Here is a 12,043-nt window from a genome sequence, read left to right on the forward strand (position 1 = left end):
CTCCCTACCATGAGTTTATAAAAATATTATCCTTTATTATCTTCTAGGAGAATTTTATGCCCCTCACATTTAGATCCTGTTTGTCTAGCCTTTTCACCCTATTAATAGTGTATTTTGTTGAACAGAGTTCGTAATTGTAATTTAGTCTTACTTTCCAATCTTTGGCTTTACAATTAGTATTTTTTGTGTTATGTTTAAGAAGTCCCTCCCTACCATGAGTTTATAAAAATATTATACTTTATTATCTTCTGGAAGAATTTTATGCCTCTCACATTTAGCTCTAACATCCAACTGAGTTGATTTTTGTGTAAAATGTAAGTAAAGAGACATTTATCTTCTTTTCTATGTGGAAATCCAATCGTGAAGTACCATATAATGATGGGACTCTCCTTTGTGCACTATAATACAGTGGTGTTTTTTTTGTAAGTCAAGTGCACATGTGTGGAAGAGTTTCTGGGATCTCCATACTATTGCATAGGTCTTTTTTCTGCCAATACATCATAGACTTAATTGCAATGGCTTTCTAATATGTCAAAATGTCTATTTGAACAAATCCTTTCCACCTTGTTCTTCTTCATGTGTTCTTTGGCTATTCTTAACCTTTGCATTTCCATATACATATTAGAACCAGCTTGTCATTTGTGCTGCTTCTTCTTTAAGTCACCCCTAAAACAAACCTGATTAGAAGTCTTATTGGAATTATATTGAATCAATAGACCAATTCGGGAAGAATTATCTTTTTTATAACATTGTGGTTTTCCAATTTATGAACATGGTATATCCTTCTGCTTCTTTAGGTCTTCTTTAATGTTTCTTAATAAAATGTTATAGTTTTCTGCCTGGGGGACTTGCACATTTTTAGGTAGATCTAGTCCATGATACTTTTAACTGCTGTTTTAAAAGGAAAGGTTTCAATATTTTAAGTGTGAATATAAGCATATTATTTAAGTACAATGTTTAATGTAGGCTTTCAAATGTTTTATGATGTGAAAGAAGTTCCTTCTACTTCTAGTGTACAAAATGTTTAGTTCCTTAGTTACATCAATTTATGTTTTATATAGTTCAGTGCTATATAATTAGACATAAATAAAATTTTGTATCTTAATGATAGATTAAAACACTATTATGAAGCTTACATTTTATTTCTAATGATGTTTTTTTCCCTAAAGTTTTCTTTCTCTGATATTAGTATCACTACCTTAGCATCCCTTTGGTAAATGTTTGCATTTTTTCTATCCTTTTAATCTTTCTGCATCCTTACATTTAAAATGTTATGCCTATAAACAATACAACATTGAATTTGACTTTTGAGGAATTTATTTTTTACATATAATTACTAATAGGTTTGTGTTTAAATCTACCATTTTATGAAGTGCTTTCTATTTATCTTATCTATCCTTTCAAACTTCTTTTCATTTGGATTTTTTATTGCATTTTGCCCTCTGTATTAATTTGGAGGTTATACACTCTTTTATTAGTCTTTTAATAATTTCCCTAAATATTAGAACATATATCATTGCCTTATCAAAGTCCAATATTATTTAATAGATCTACCCTTTTTATAGACAAGCCAAAGTTCTTAGTAAACCTGAACTCATTTAATCTCTTTTTTGGTTTATACACCATTCTTGTCAGGTATCTTAATTCCCTCTATATTTAAACCTAAGACATTATAATTATTATTATTATTATTGCTTTTTCCTGTCAGTACTCTTTTATATCCCCCCTAATATTTACCACTTTAATTGTTTTTCTTTTTTTCCTACATCTTCAACCTTCTGAGATTACATCTGTCTAAAGAATTTGCCTTTAGCTTAGGTCTGATAGTGATGGATTCTCTTAATTTTTCTTCATCTGAAAATGTTTTTGAAAGGGTATTTTCATTGGATATATAATTCTAGTTTGGCAGTCATTTTCCATCATTTTGAAAATAGATTCCATTATATTGTGGCTTATTTATTTTTATTAGAAAGCCAGCTCTTGGAAAACAGCTGGGCAATTCTTCAAAAAGTTAAACATAGAATTACCATATGACCCAGCAATTCCACTTCTAGGTATACACCCAACAAAACTGAAAACAGGGATTCAAACAGATACTCGCACACCATTGTATATGAATTAAATATTATTCAGTCATAAGAATAATGACTTATACAACATAGATGAACCTTGAAAATGTTATGCTAAGTGAAATAAGCCAATCACAACAGACTGATATAGTATAATTGCATTTGTATGAAATATATATAATAGAGAAATTCAAAAAGACAGCTATCAGGGATGAGGGGAGAAGAAAATGGAGAGTTACTGTCTAATGGGTACAGAGTTTTGGTTTGGGATGATGCTGGTAGTGATGGTTGCACAACACTGTGAATGTAATTAATGCCACTGAATTATACACTTAAAAATGGTGAAAATGGTAAGCTGTATGTTACAGATATTTTACTACAATGAAAAAGAAAAGAAGTCAATTCTCAGACCAATTGTTGCTTTTTGTACATTGCTTTGTTTTTTTTCTCTCGGCTGCTCTAAGATTTTCCTGTTTTTGGTTATATTTTATTTCCATACAGATATGCAACAGCACATGCTTCATTTTACTTTCAGTCATAAGAAAAACAGGTGTGAAAAGCAAGCCATAAGATTTTGAGAAAAGTCCTGAGGAACTTGCGGGAGCCATTTGAGCCTATGCTCCATGTCAGGGGCCTATGAGAGCTCTCTACCAGCAACCTATGACCAACAGAGCAGATCCTTTCCAAACACTGTTGTGATTCGGCCTGCAAGCTAAGAATGATTTTTCTATTAATAAAGGGTTACACTAAAAAAAAAAATCAAAGAAGCATATGTGACAGAGATCACATATTATCTGCCTAGCCCTTTACAGAAAAAGTTTGCAGGTTCCTGTTATTTATCATCTTGCAAAACCTGTGAAAGTTCTGAGAATTTTACCCTGCTGGTAAGCTAACAAGTTACCCTGCTATACAGGCATGGCTGCTTTATTGCACTTCACAAATACTGCATTTTTACAGACTGAAGGTTTGTGGCAACCCTGTGTGGGAGCAAGTCTATCAGTGCCAATTTTCCACCAGCATTTGCTCACTTACTGTCTCTGTGTCACATTTTGGTAATTCTCGCAATATTTCCAACTATTTACATTATTATATTTGTTATGGTGATCTGTGATCAGTGACCTTTGATGTTACTATTGTAATTACTTTGGGGTACCATGAATCATTCCTACACAAGATGGCAAACTTAACTGATATGTGTTGTGTGTGTGTGTCCTGAGTGCCCCACAAACACATTGTTCTTTGTGTCTCTCCCTCTCTTCCTGCCTCCCTATTCCCTGAGATACAAAAATATTGAAATTGGGCCAACTAATAACCCTAAAATGGCTAGTAAGTGTTCAAGTGAAAGGAAGAGTCACATGTCTCTTACTTTAAATTAAGAGCTAGAAATGATTAAATTTAGTGAGGAAGGCAGGTCAAAAGCTGAGACAGGCTACGAGCTAGGCTTCTTGCACCAGTTAGCCAAGTTGTGAACAAAAGGCAAAGTTCTTGAAGGGAATCAAAAGTGCTACTCTACTGAATGCAGGAATGACAAGAAAGTGAAACAGCCTTATTGCTGATAGGGAGAAAGTTTTAGTAGTCTGGATAGATTAGACCAGATATAGTAACATTCCCTTAGACCAAACCCTAATCCAGATCAAAGCCCTAACTCTCTTCAATTCTGTGAAGGCTGAGAGAGGGGAGGAAGCTGTAGAAGAAAAGTCTGAAACTAGCAGAGATTGACTGATAAGGTTTAAGTTTAGAAGCCATCTCCATAATATCAAAGTGAAAAGTGAAGCGGCATGCTAATGTAGAAACTGCAGCAAGTTATCCAGAAGATTTAGCTAAGATCAAGAAAGAAGGTGGATACTACACAATAGATTTTCATTGTAGATGAAATAGCTTTATATTATTAAAGATGCCATCTAGCACTTTGGATGCACAGCTAGAGAGGAGAAGTCAATGCTTGGTTCCAAAGCTTCAAAGGACAGACTGACTCTTGTTAGGGACTAACGTAGCTGGTGACTTTAAATTGAAACCAAGGCTCACCAACCATTTCAGAAATCCTAGGGCCCTTAAGAATTATGCTAAATCTATTCTCCTGTGCTTTCTAAACGGAACAACAAAGTTAGGATGACAGCACATCTGTTGATAACATGGTGTACTGAGTATTTTAGACACCCACTGTTGAGACCTACTGCTCAGAAAAGAAGATTCCTTTCAAAGTATTACTGCTCAGAGACCATGTACCTGGTCATCCAAGAGCTCTGATAGAGATGTGCAGTGAGATTCATGTTGTTCTCATGCCTGCTAACACAGCATCCATTCTGCAGCCCATGGATAAAGGGGTCATTTCAACTTTCAGGTCTTATTCTTTAAGAAACACATTTCATAAGGCTACAGCTCCCATTGATAGTGACTCCTCTGTCGGATCTGAGTAAAATGAAAACCTTCTGGAAATGACTTACCTTTATAGATGTCATTAAGAACATTCATGATTCATGGGAGAGGTCAAAATATCAACATTAATAGGAGTTTGGAAGAAATTGATTCCAACTCTCATGAATGACTTTGAAGGGTTAAAGACTTCGGTGGAGAAAGTGACTGCAAGAGAACTAGAAATAGAAGAGGAACCTAAAGCTGTGACTGGATTGCTGCAATCTCATGAAAAAACTTGAATGGATGAGAAGATGCTTCTTATGAGCAAATAAAGTTGTTTCTTGAGATGGAATCTACTCCTGCTGAGGATACTGTGAAGATTGGTGTAGTGACAAGACTGGATTTATAATATTACATAAACTTAGTAGATAAAGCAGTGGCAGGGTTTGAGAGAACTGACCCAACTTTGAAAGTTCTACTGTGGCAAAAATGTTAACAAAGAGCATTGCACACTACAGATAAATCGTTTGTGAAAGGAGAAGTCCATCGATGTGGCAAACTGTTATGTTAAGAAATTGCCACAGCACCCCAACCTTCAGTAGCCACTGTCCTGCTCAGTCAGCAGCCATCAACACTGAGGCAAGGCCTTCTACCAGCAAAAAGATTACGACTCACTGAAGGTTCAGATGATGGTTAGCATATTTTAGCAATGAAGTATTTTTTAATTAAGGTATGCACCTTTTAAAGACATAATGTGATTTCACATAATAGATTACAGCATGGTGCAAATATAAATCTTACATGCACTGGGAAACCAAAAAATCTGTGTGACTCACTTTATTGTGATATTCACTTTCTTGTGGTGGTCTGGAACTGAACCCACGATATTTCTGAGGTATGCCTATATTTTCATGGATGGTGGCAGAAGACATGAGAATCCAGGGCCAGAAACAATTAACTTTAATATTACTCATAGCAACAGTAGTCACCAGAATATCAGCATTTGCATCAATTCCCCAAGCCCAATCTCCTCCCATCTGGCAATATGAAGAGAGCCAGGTAACACCTGCACACACAGTGGCTGTGCTGCAAGAGAGCAGTTTAGGGAACCTGAACCTTCCATAAAGGACAGTGAGCATATTTCATCTTTGCTCCCAGGGACACATTATCTCATACTTCCAAAGCTATTTGCTATACAAACATTCAAGGAAAGACAGAGTGGAATAAAAATAATCAAAGTCTCTGCTTCCAAGATATGGAGACACCCAGGAGACTGATGGAGTATTGTCTCCCAATAAACCTAAACTTGTATCCACAGCTACCACCTTAAGCATGTTATATAGCTACATCACTCTAAAAGTCAATCTAAGCCAAGAAAATGTTAGTGTTTTTAGTAGCCTCTAAAAGAGTGGAGGAAATAATGGTATAGTACCTCATAGATACTTCTAAAGACAATTTTAAATTCTAACACTTATAAAACAATTTTTCAACTGTTTTGAATTTTCTGATATTCCGAAGAGTTTATTTCTGATAGGGTCCAGGTAACTGATTACTTCTATATTCTACCTTCTAACTCACTTCTGAACTGACTTCTGCATTTTCTTTAGTGGAGGCACAACACTGTATCATATTCAATTCAACTTTTAATGCTACAGCCCAGAATGCTGTTTTTAAATTATCCTGAAGTTTAATGAGAAGTACACACTTTAGAGAAGATATTTAAAAATTTTAGGAACATTTTAAATGTATGTTCTACCTGGTATCATCAGTTTTATTTAATGTCTAGAAGTAGAGCCAGCTAAGCAGTTTTCTTACATTATAAATGGAACAGTATTTAAGTAAAACTTAAGATGCAGTTTAAGAAAAAAAAACTCCTTTTTAAGATTAATTCCTACAAAGTTACAAACTAAATAGCATCTAGTTAAATATCTGACAAGCTGCTTTTATTGAAAACAATCAGCTCTGTGAAATTGGGAATCTAGAAGATCTGGATCATCTTTAAACACCAGCTGTGGAATAGTTCAGCAAAATTCCCTCAGTGCAATATGAAGCTTTCTCAAGCCCCAAAACCAAAAGTATGAGGTCTAGTCTGAACCAGCCTGATGGTGCTATCACACAGGCCCAAGCTGAAGAACTCTGGAGAAAGCTAGTTTGGGAACAATATGGAAGCTCATGTTTCCAGCTAGGCTCTGTCTGGTGGATTTGAGTTCCTAGCCTACAGAACAAAAGCCACTTTCGGAGTTGATGTTACACTAGCTAATTTTACTCATTAATTTTTTTAAAAATTGAAGTATAGTCAGTTTATAACGTGTCAATTTCTGGTGCACAGCATAATGTTTCAGTCAAACATACATACACATATTTGCTTTCATATACTTTTTCATTATACGTTACTATAAGATATTGGATATCATTCCCTGTGCTGTACAGAAGAAACTTGTTGTTTATCCATTTTATATATAGTAGTTAGTATTTGCAAATCTCTTTTGTTTGTTTTTGGAGGAGAGGTAATTAGGTTTATTCATTTGTTTTTAGAGGAGGTACTAGGGGTTGAACCCAGGACCTCATGCATGCTAAGCATATGATCTACCACTTGAGCTATACCCTCTTCTCTAGTATTTGCAAATTTTGAACTCCCAATTTATCACTTCCTACCCTCTTCCCCCTGGTAACCATAGTTTGTTTTCTATGTCTGTGAGTCTGTTTCTGTTTTGTAGATAAGTTTGTGTCTTCTTATTTTTTTGTTTTAGATTCCACATGAGTCATATCATATGGTATTTTTCTTTCTCTTTCTGGCTTACTTCACTTAGAATGATAATCTCCAGGTCCATCCATGTTGCTGCAAATGGCACTATTTTATTCTTTTTTATGGTGGAATAGTATTCCATTGTATAAATATACCATAACTGCCTTATCCAGTCATCTGTTGATGGACGTTTAGGTTGTTTACCTGTCTAAGGTATTGTAAATAGTGCTGCTATAAACAATGGGGTGCATGTATCTTTTCAAATTAGAATTCCTTCTGGATATATGCCCCTGGGTGGGATTGCCGGATCATATAGTAAGTCTATTTCTAGTTTTTTGATGAATCACCATATTGTTTTCCATAATGGCTGCACCAAACTACATCCCCACCAGCAGTGTAGGAGGGTTCCCTTTTCTCCACATTCTCTGTAGCATTTATATTTGTGGACGTTTTAATGATGGCCATTCTGACTGGTGTGAGGTGATACCTCATTGTAGTTTGGATTTGCACTTTTCTGATAATTAGCAATATTAAAGATCTTTTCATGTGCTTATTGGCCATTTGTGTGTCTTCATCAGAGAATTATAGAGAATTGCCTGTTTAGGTCTTCTGCCCATTTTTCGAATGGGTTGGTTTTTTTTTTGTTATTAAGTTGTATGAGCTGTTTATATATTCTGGAAATTAAGCCCTTGTCAGTCGCATCATTTGCAAATTATTTTCTCCCATTCAGTAGGTTGTTTTGTACTTATTAATTTTTAAATAGCTTTAAAACACACAAGAAATAAGAATATAAACTTAAAAAGTCTTGCATGATTGGGTGCTTCCCACTACTTGTAAGTGTTACTGTTTAGACATGTTTCAGTCTCTTATTTAAATCTGGGTTAAACAAGAAGTCATTTTAGCTGAGAACTAAGTATAAGCTAGTTCACATGGATTATTTTATATATTCAAATGTTAACTCATTTAGACGTACTTAAGTGTTTTGATAAACTTTATATATATGTCATATTTTAACTATTCTATTAAAATATCTATTATAGGTTTTCTAAGGCAAATACAGAATATAGGAAATAAGTCCATATAAACCAATTTCATTTCATTCATTACAAGCCAACATTTAACCAAGAATTAAACTTTTATAGTAAATACTGGAATTTCTGACAGCTTTTGATAAAGTGTTTAAGGTGAAGTGAGGAACTGTAGTTTGAAGGAAGGTTGGAGGGAAGGTATTCTTTACCTTCTTAGAATAATTTACGTCTGGTAAGATAAGGCTCTTTACTAACAATTCTTCTCCCATTGACTTTCAGAATGACTGAAGGAAGAAGGAAAATAGTAGTTATTCAAAAGCTGAACACATTTTTGTTTGACAGCTGAGATTCATTGGAATCATCTATTCTTCTATCTACAGTGGTTCCTTCTAGAATTGTCCTCAAAGACTTCTTGGCAAAAAAGAGAAGGAAAAGGCTGAGCTATACGTGAACTAAATTTAGCTGTTTTTACAAATTTACAAAACAAATGGCAAAACATGAATAGACTTTTAAGTAATTTAAAAATTATGTAGAACCCCCAAAATCATAAGATGAAAATTTATGTACAAAAAAGTTATAAGCAAAGTGCAAAAATTAACTTCAAAACAGGAAAATATTTATAACACATAATAGACAAAAAGTTAATTTCTTTTTTTAAAAAAGGCTGACAATGTTTCCATTTTTTAAATTGTTTTTGCTTTTTTGGCGGGGGAGGTAATTAGATTGATTGATTGAATTTACTTATTAAATGGTACTGGGGATTGAACCCAGGACCTCATGCACGCTAAGCATGAACTCTGAGCTATATCCTCCCCAACAAAAAGTTGATTTCTTTAACTTATAATGAGTTTTACAAATCACTGATGAAACTGAGCAGGACCCTGTGGGGCCCTTCTGGATACAAAAGCCTTTTCCATGTCCCTCATTTCTTGTTTGTAGGAAAAATGCTTTAGCCTCCTAGATAGTCCCTGAGTTACAAAGGGCAGATTCAAACAGCTGCTAATCAGAAAACAGAGCAGCCAAACAGAGTTCTAGTTCCTCCTCAAGGAATGTACATAACAATATGTCTTTGAGTTCTGCAGGAACTAAGGCCGCCACCCAGGTGGAGAATGGCAACTTCAGGCTGAGCACAGGTGTCCTGGAATACAGCCTTGTTACCACCTACATCACCAAACAACCAGAAGAAAAACACACACCCAGCAGCCCTTACCCCAAATTTTGCCTATTAAAAACTTCTCCCCCAAAACCATTAGGGAGTTTGGAGCTTTTGAGCACTAGCCACTGGTTGTCCTTGCTTGGTCCTGCAATAAACCTTTCTCTTTTCCAAACTCCAACATTTTGGTTTGTTTGGTCTAACTGCGCATAGGAGGACACAGGAACCTGTGTTCTCTTGTGTTTGGCAACATTAAGAGAAAAAATGCAACCACCCAATACAGAAACAGGCAAAGGATATTAACAGGCAGTTTGACAGAAAAAGAAAAACAAATAGAATCATGCTTAACTTCATTCATAATTAAATAAATGCAAACCAAAACAAATTATATTTTTCAATGATCAGAAAAGCAAAGTATTCTGGTAATGCACAATGTTGGCAAATAGTAGGTGATGGAAATATAAATTGATACAACCTTTTGGACAGCAATTTTGCAATATCTATAAAATTGAAAATGCTTGTACAGTGAGAACTTTAAGTCTATAGCTAGGATTTTATCCAGTGAATAAACTCTCAAAAATTACAAGGCATATGTTCCAATGCATTTACCACTGATAATAACAAAACCTGGACATGACCTAATTAATCATCAATTAGTCTGCCTGGTTAAATAAATTATTATATACCAAATCACAATCAATTCAATATTATTTAGTATTATAAATTAAGAATTATACATGCTATTAAAAGAATGGAATCATATATGATGTTAAATAAAGTGACTATAAACAAAATAATACTATGTGCATTGTCATCTGCTTATGTATATGGAGAAAATATATATAAACATTTTCTAGGATGCATACAAAAGAAATTGTTAATTAGGCAGTCAGTTAAGGCAGAACTTTAGGGAGAGGAATTAGTGGAGACTTTGTTTCTCATTTTATAACTTTTGCCTGACTTAAAATTTTATTTTGCCATATATATTTATCCATATTATATATTTATGCTGTAATATACAGTATATTTAATATATATCTATATTTACCTATATATTATATTATTATCTAATTGTTGTATGAACATGTCATCAATAACATGTTTATACATAATATATAGTAATACATAAATAATAAATTATAATATATTATATATTAATGCTATATAATTTACAATAAATATTTTATATAATATGTATTAATATATATCATCCATAATGAGATACCTTTTTAAACTATGCCTAGGAAAGAATGGGTTTCCATCCTTTCTGGAGTATTTTAAAATTATAATACTATAATATAACCACTTTCCTCTCTCAGGGAACTTCTAGCAAATATTTGAAGACATGGTAAATAACCTTAAAAATAATATCATTTTTGGTACAAGTACTTGGAAAACAGTTTGCCATCTATGGTTTGTCACCTTCTATAGATGGTTTGTCACCACCTATTGAAGGTGAAGAATATACCTTGTGAACCAGTAACATCCTAAAAATAGACCCAGCAGAAACCCTACACACATATTCACCATGACATGTGTACTAAAATGTTCACTGCAAGAATGTTTCCAATAGCAAAAACAAAAGCTAACTTGGGAACCACCAAAATTTTCATTAATGGTGGAACGGCTATATGAATTGTGGTATATCCATACAAGGCAAAGCTATAATGTTGTGAAAATAAACTCACTACGATACACACAACATGGATCAACTGCACAAACATATGCTGAAAAGAAGCAAAGATATAAAAGCAACTTGCAGCATGAATCCATTTATAGTATGTTCAGGGATGTATATCCAGATAGTAAAACCAAGGAAATGACAATCCACGAACTATGGGGAGGGGGTCAAAAGGGTTATAAGCTGGAAGGGACACATCTTGGGGCTCCTGGAGACCTGGCAATGTTATGTTTGGTGACCTAGATTGTGATTTATATAGATATTTGCTCTGTAACTTTCATCAAAATGTACATACATGTTTTAAACACTTCCTTGTATGTATGTTATATATCATAATAAAAACTACAAAAACAAAGCATCCAATACCATTCTGCATCAATATTTCTATCCACTAGCAGGACTCATCATCATAAAGAATTCCAGAACGCCATGGGTTTTGGCTGGCCACATGACTGCCCACTAAAAGATGGCATCTCCCAACCTGCTATGCCTAGCCAAGTGCCTAAATTCTGGCCAATAAGATGCAATCATGTGAGTCTGTGTGTGTTAGAGTGTGTGTGTGGTGTTAAGGAGGTTGCCTATTTTCCATTCTCTAGTTCCCTCTTCCCAATGGCTGGGGAGAAAAAGCAAGAAAAGAAGCAAGTGCCTCTGACCCAGAGATGCGCACTCCTGATGAGAATGGCAGAGCTACCTGGCCAGCTTGAGATATATTTCTGGGCTGCTGTCTGAGTAAAAGATAAATGTTTACCTTATTTATTCATTGAAATTTGAGGCTACTGTTAAAGTAGATTTTAACAGAAAAGCCTAAATACTCAGTTAAATTATTTGTAGATAACTGCTAAATCACTGCCTCATACAAAGTAAAATTAGTATTATATGAATTTGGGGATTAAACATAAAACATTAAACTGAAACTTATATACATATAATTTTATGTACATGGTCTTGTAGTGGCAAAGTCCTCTCTAAGCATTATATAAAAGGTGAAAATCACAAAGGAAAAGATTGAGA

The sequence above is a fragment of the Camelus ferus genome, chromosome 3 (genome assembly GCF_009834535.1).
Source record: "Camelus ferus isolate YT-003-E chromosome 3, BCGSAC_Cfer_1.0, whole genome shotgun sequence".
Taxonomy (NCBI): domain Eukaryota; kingdom Metazoa; phylum Chordata; class Mammalia; order Artiodactyla; family Camelidae; genus Camelus; species Camelus ferus.